Raw genomic sequence first — 7,260 nt, 5'->3', positions numbered from 1 at the left:
ATAATTAATTATTTTTAGTTATTCTTCCACCCAAAACTTAATTGTACATTTCTTCTTTGGTAGTTAGTAAATAATTGAGTAGAGGAAGGGTCGTAGATTATTTTAATCGCCTATGTACTCTCCCTCCCTCCCTCCCTGGGTATTACGTCACTATGATATTACATTTTTATTAAGAACCCCTTTTTTTATTTTCCTTAGCAACAATTATGGCTTTAAGTAGCGCAGCAGTAGCAAGCTATAACATTTTCAAATGTCAATAAATCACTAAATATGACATTTCTATTAAAGTAATGATTAAGCGAAAATTAAATCCAACAACAAACAAGGGGGAAAATCATGTTAGGTACACACAAACGGAAGTATAGTACAGCTATGCAATAATTGTAGAGCAACCACGTTACTAAAATTCTTTCTTATCAGCTTGAAACTTGAAATCAAACTAATGAGACATCTTTTGAGAAATAGCTGAAATGGTTACGTTACAATTATATAAGACTAAAATGGTTAATTTATTACATAGGTTATATAAGAGTTATATAAAATGTGACCTTTAAGCCCGTTTTCAACCAATTTTAATATATTTTTTCAAAAGTTAAGAATGTTCATAACAAAAAACAATTAAGACTAAAAGAAATTTAGGATAATTGTTGCCAAAATATAAAAAAATGAATTGCATCTTTTTTTGAAATACCATAGTGGGGGGTGGGGAGGGGACAATGAACGAGAGGAGGATTGATATTCCTCAAATTTAATTATAAATTTCTGTCTTTAGTAGCTTTATATTGATAATATGAGAAGTGGTGCTACTTATCAAAATAATCAAACCCCAATTTCAAACTCTATCAATCGCGGATTTTATTTCTTAAATTTAACTTTCATTGTTCTGTCACTGCATACCAAAACTTCAGATCTTAAACAAAAAGCAATAAAACCTCAATTTTATAGTTCATGTAACAAAACGCTCACTAAATGAACTAAAAATTGCCTACAATTTGAAAAGGTCAAAGGATAAGAAAGAGAGTGTATGTACATAGGGTAGAGTACAACTAAATAAAATTTTTTTTATTTCAACTAGCAACTAAAAAAACATAATTTTGGAGCCTCTAAAAATTACCATATAAAAAGATTGGTTTTAAAAAATCAGTAAAAAAATTACTTATTACTAACAACATTCCGAATATATAAAAAAAAGATTTAAACGATAGTTAAAAATTCAAAGATTTTTCTTAAAAATTTCAAAGATTTTTTTATGATAATTCTTAATGGTTTCATGGTAATAATGAGAGGGCCTTAAACTTTGAAGACTGACATACAGTACGTTCTGAATAATCTTTGAAGTTTTACTACTACCACAACAACATCAGAGGGAAGTGAAATCATAGTTGTTTTTACAATATAGCCATTTATATTTATTATAACTAATACAATTATGCCCAAATATAGCGCAACAATCCTAATAATAAAGTAACAGGATGTTTGTCTGACGCAAAGGATCTCGCTAACCGCTGAACCGTTATGGTCCTCCCTAACAAGATAGCTTCTTCTTAGTGAAAACTCACTTTTAACTAAAACAAAATACTAAAACTTTCTCTGTATTTTACTGAAAATTACTAAATTAGAGTTCAGGACATTGGGCTGGGGTTATTTAGAAGGTATAATCAACTAAACGCCTGCGGCTAGAGCGTCCAAATAAAGGGGGGGGGGGGGGGGAAATGTGGTGACTCGTGCCACGACATACCAGCAATTTTATTTTGGGTGCTACTCCCTTAGTTTTAGAGATAATTGGGTGAAATCTTTTGGGCTGGGTCACTAATTACCCCAACTAGAGGTATCTTTCAAAAAAAACGGCGGCGGGTCCGCCGCTCCCGCCGTTCGCCGCCATTTTCCGCCACCGCCGCCAAAATTTTTTTTATTGCATTTCTCGCCGAATTAGGCAATTTGGAATCATTTGAGACCATGTTATTTTTTTTCAAAAATTTTTCCCCTTATAACCAACCCTGCAGGGGGACTTAGTCATTTTTTTCAAATTCTCGTTTATCAAGGTATATCTTAAATTCAGTGCCTCTCCTAAGCTTTTAAAGATATTGAGACAAAACCTTTTGAGGTAAATCAGTAAAAAATATTTGAATAAAAAATGGCGGCGGTACCGCCGCTCCCGCCGTCCACCGCCATTTTCCGCCGCCGCCGCCAAAATTTTTTTTATTGCATTTCTCGCCGAATTAGGCAATTTGGAATCATTTGAGACCATGTTATTTTTTTCAAAATTTTTCCCCTTATAACCAACCCTGCAGGGGGACTCAGTCATTTTTTTCAAATTCTCGTTTATTAAGGTATATCTTAAATTCAGTGCCTCTCCTAAGCTTTTAAAGATATTGAAACAAAATCTTTTGAGGTAGATCAGCAAAAAAATATTTGAATAAAAAATGGCGGCGATACCGCCGCTCCCGCCATCCACCGCCATTTTCCGCCGCCCACAGGACGGCTTGTCAGGGGAAAAATTTTTGAAAAAAATAATATGGTCTCAAATGATTCCAAATTGCCTAATTCGGCGAGAAATGCAATAATTTGAAAAAATTTGAAAAAAGTCCCCCCGCAGGGTTGGTTATAAGGGGAAAAATTTTTGAAAAAAATAACATGGTCTCAAATGATTCCAAATTGCCTAATTCGGCGAGAAATGCAATAAAAAAAATTTTGGCGGCGGTGGCGGAAAATGGCGGTGGACGGCGGGAGCGGCGGTATCGCCGCCATTTTTTATTCAAATATTTTTTACTGATCTACCTCAAAAGGTTTTGTCTCAATATCTTTAAAAGCTTAGGAGAGGCACTGAATTTAAGATATACCTTGATAAACGAGAATTTGAAAAAAATGACTAAGTCCCCCCGCAGGGTTGGTTATAAGGGGAAAAATTTTTGAAAAAAATAACATGGTCTCAAATGATTCCAAATTGCCTAATTCGGCGAGAAATGCAATAAAAAAAATTTTGGCGGCGGTGGCGGAAAATGGCGGTGGACGGCGGGAGCGGCGGTATCGCCGCCATTTTTTATTCAAATATTTTTTACTGATCTACCTCAAAAGGTTTTGTCTCAATATCTTTAAAAGCTTAGGAGAGGCACTGAATTTAAGATATACCTTGATAAACGAGAATTTGAAAAAAATGACTAAGTCCCCCCGCAGGGTTGGTTATAAGGGGAAAAATTTTTGAAAAAAATAACATGGTCTCAAATGATTCCAAATTGCCTAATTCGGCGAGAAATGCAATAAAAAAAATTTTGGCGGCGGTGGCGGAAAATGGCGGTGGACGGCGGGAGCGGCGGTATCGCCGCCATTTTTTATTCAAATATTTTTTACTGATCTACCTCAAAAGGTTTTGTCTCAATATCTTTAAAAGCTTAGGAGAGGCACTGAATTTAAGATATACCTTGATAAACGAGACACGGTTAGTTTTTTATTAAATGAATAAGTTAGGGTACAATGTTTGGCACTTTCGATATAAGTAAATGATAATAAAAAACCCATAGAATGCGATAATAACTTCAGAAAAATCGAAGAAAATAGTTTTCATACTTAATTAACGTTTTTAAGTTTTTCTTCAAAAAGTTTAGATAAGATGCCTTTAAAAGTCGTCTATGATTTTGTCAGGGATAAAAATGTAACTTTAAAATAAGAATTACAACATATTTTTTCAATTAGTACAAAGTAAAATTTTGAACATTTTATTGATCAGTATATTTTTTTTAATGTGAAGTAGAAACCTGAATATTTTATCATGAAAATTGTGTTATGATTTGATTGTCTGCTAGATTACAAGAAAAAAGATACTGACAGTACTTGTTGGTTCTTTAAAAAAAATTAGGTAGATTACTTTCAGAACCCCTCTTTTTGCAACGTTATTTCAATAGAACAGAGCCGTAGTCTTAGTGTACTCAATATCTAGACAGCCAACCATTGTTTTAGAATTGTTAAATTTTTTTAACTTCTGATAAAAACAGAATTAATGGTATTTTTGTAAATATTATACCTCCAAGAAATGGCTATACTTCCCAATCATATGTTGTGTGATATTTAAGAGGAATTATTTTGATATAATGTCATTAAAATATTCGTTGAAAAAAGTGCTATTCTAGCTTATACTTTACATTTTAATGTGTATGATAATTCAAATAAAAGATAATGAAGATTTATATTATATTTAATTGTTATAATTATATAGAAAAACCTGGAAACAGTAAAAAACTGACTTTATTTTATTGACGTAGGGAAAATTTTGTCAAATATTTGAATAAAAAAACAATATAAGACAAAATAAATTATTTTTAATATAGTCACAAAAAGGCTTAATGAGTTTAGGAAATATTTCATTTACTAATCATGTCATTTAAACTCTATTACATAGAATACAGTGTAAAAAGATGTTCTCGTTTTAATTTTAAGTAATTTCAAATGCATTTTAATACCTTTTAATGATTTATTTTTTAAAACATCTTTTTATAAAATGTTATTGATTTTTGAAGTTATATGTTAAAATGTTTTTAAATTTTGTTAACATTTTGTTTTAAATGTAGAAAATTGGTAATTCTAAACATTCAAAAAATGATTTTATTAAATTTTCATCACTTAAATTGCATGTTTGATGAAATTTTCAACTGATAATCCAAGAAAAATCGTTTAAGTTTTATTATATTTTACTTTGAAATGTTAAAAAAATATAATTATTGTCAAAAATGTGAAAGTTATACTTTCCTCAAAAAAAGACCTAAAACATGCAAATTAACACGTGTAATGAGATTTTTTTTCTTTCAGGTTTAATTTTAAGTAATTATTGATATTTTTTGTAAAAAGGATTTTATATAAAAAGTTTTAAAACTCGAGTTATGTAGTGGTTCTAAAAAAGGTTGCGAATTTATGCAATTTTCTTGCAAAAAAAATTTTCTAGGATTTTAAAAATAGCAAAGGGTGTTATTAGACGTACTTACAGATACAATTGCTGAGTCATTTTGGCCAAACACTAAAATAAAGTTTTGACATCTGAGGGTCCAACCGTGGAGAATTTGAAAAAAATGACTGAGTCCCCCCGCAGGGTTGGTTATAAGGGGAAAAATTTTTGAAAAAAATAACATGGTCTCAAATGATTCCAAATTGCCTAATTCGGCGAGAAATGCAATAAAAAAATTTTTTTTGGCGGCGAACGGCGGGAGCGGCGGACCCGCCGCCGTTTTTTTTGAAAGATACCTCTAGTTGGGGTAATTAGTGACCCAGCCCAAAAGATTTCACCCAATTATCTCTAAAACTAAGGGAGTAGCACCCAAAATAAAATTGCTGGTATGTCGTGGCACGAGTCACCACATTTCCCCCCCCCCCCCCTTTAACTGGCCTACACAATGTACATAAAAGAAGGAAAATTATATCCACTCACATAAAAGTACATACAAAGTACGATTAAAATAAAATAATAAATAAAAATCTGATTTAAAGAAGAGTTATGGCCAAATAGCATGACTAAAATATCCATGAAATGTGTATTAACTACTGCTCTAGAGTATGTCAGTATTTAAAATTAAAGATTTTCAAGAAAAATCTAGTTATTCTTTTTTAAGTAGACACTGACTACTTTCAGAAAAGAAACAACGAATAGAAAAATCAAAATATTAGTGGCGTGCACAAAGTGGTGTGTAAACCAAAAAGGGGTAAAATTGGGAGGACAGCCTTTCCATATTTCAACTTTAAGGGGAGGGGGTGTAGGCAATCCCCTACACCCTCCTTCCGCGCGCCAATGCTTTATAACAAAACATTTAATAACTTTAAAGCCAGTCTGAAAGTTTTAGTAGTGTTACAACAAGAGAAAAATTAAACTTTCCCCAATTCTTATAATTCAATTTTTTGTTTGCTTACTTCATAGTTAACTAGGAAGAAAAGGGGTGTACATCAATTTAAGCTCATTGTCCCCTCCACCCACAAAATTAATGTATACTTTTATTTTAGAATATTTCTCCCTGTCTTTAGTTTTAGACATTTACAGCCACTTAAACCTTTACTAAACAAGAAGAACGTTTCATGTTTGCTGTTTTTAATTTAAAATCCTAATTGCAAATGGATAAGGATAACCTGACCCCCTACAGAGTTTGGAATATACAAGTTGGGGCAATTCTATCTCCAAAACCCTGGTGAATATATATTATAGTAATCAGTATGCAATAAAAATTTGAGGACAGTAAAGCTTTGATACTTGCAAATTAAACAAGTAAATCTATAGGTACAATGATAACTTAAATACAAGGAGCATGTTTAAAATGAAAATATTTATAGAGTTTATAGATAAAAAAAACTAAAACCCAGAGTGTCCTTTATAGTAAATATTAAATAACTTTCTATGTAGTAACTAAAGCAACGATGGAAAGAGAACTGACAAAACTGCTATGATGAGAGAAAGAAACTGTTATAATACACATAAAAACCAAAATAAGATTAACTAAATCATAATTTACTTAGTTTAAAATAAATACTTTTGAGTTCATACGTACGTTTTAACGATATTTTACCCTACTAGGGAAAAAACAATCACAAATAGTGGTGGAAATAAGGTTATTCAAATAGGAAAAGGCTATCGAAAATAAATCTACACCCACACCTGCTTCCAAAGCTACCAAGGCCAATGCAACGAATTTTTTTGAAACTCTTGTTTATGATATGATGCCTATTGTAGGGTTGATTAAAAGTCAGAGAAGTCCTACATAAAATTGTAACGTACAAGTTGGCTATAAAGTACAAATGAGAAAGTCTGTATTTGTCAATCTTAAAACAACTGTCATGTTTCATTGAACATAAGCGAACAAAATAAAATAACCAGTTAAAATTGGTATTTAATATGTTAATATCAGTATTCAGTATTTTATACAAAAATCGATAACTTATAAATCCCTGCTTATTATTAAATAATTAAAATAAATCAATTAGACATATACTAAAAAGTAGCGCAACTTCTTTGTTTATAAAAAAGCTTTCGAACGTCAGTGTGTACAAAATGTCATAATTTTTACGCAAAAAATGTGACATGTGACACAACATGGAAAATTTAATATTATTTTAACGGGGGTAAGGTTAAATTTGCTAAATTGAAAAATATAATAAAATATATGGATAGAACTATAGACAATACACTATTCTACCCCCAAAAATCTGCAAAAATTGAATGGTAATTATTGGAGAAATCCAGGAGTGTAGATTAAATTAAATATTATTGTCCACTTTCCTCCCTGGTAAAAA

This window comes from Acartia tonsa, chromosome 5 (assembly GCF_053477335.1).
Source record: "Acartia tonsa isolate MP-2025a chromosome 5, ASM5347733v1, whole genome shotgun sequence".
Taxonomy (NCBI): Eukaryota; Metazoa; Arthropoda; class Copepoda; order Calanoida; family Acartiidae; genus Acartia; species Acartia tonsa.
The sequence above is the reverse complement of the archived record's forward strand: the minus strand, read 5'-3'. Positions refer to the sequence as shown.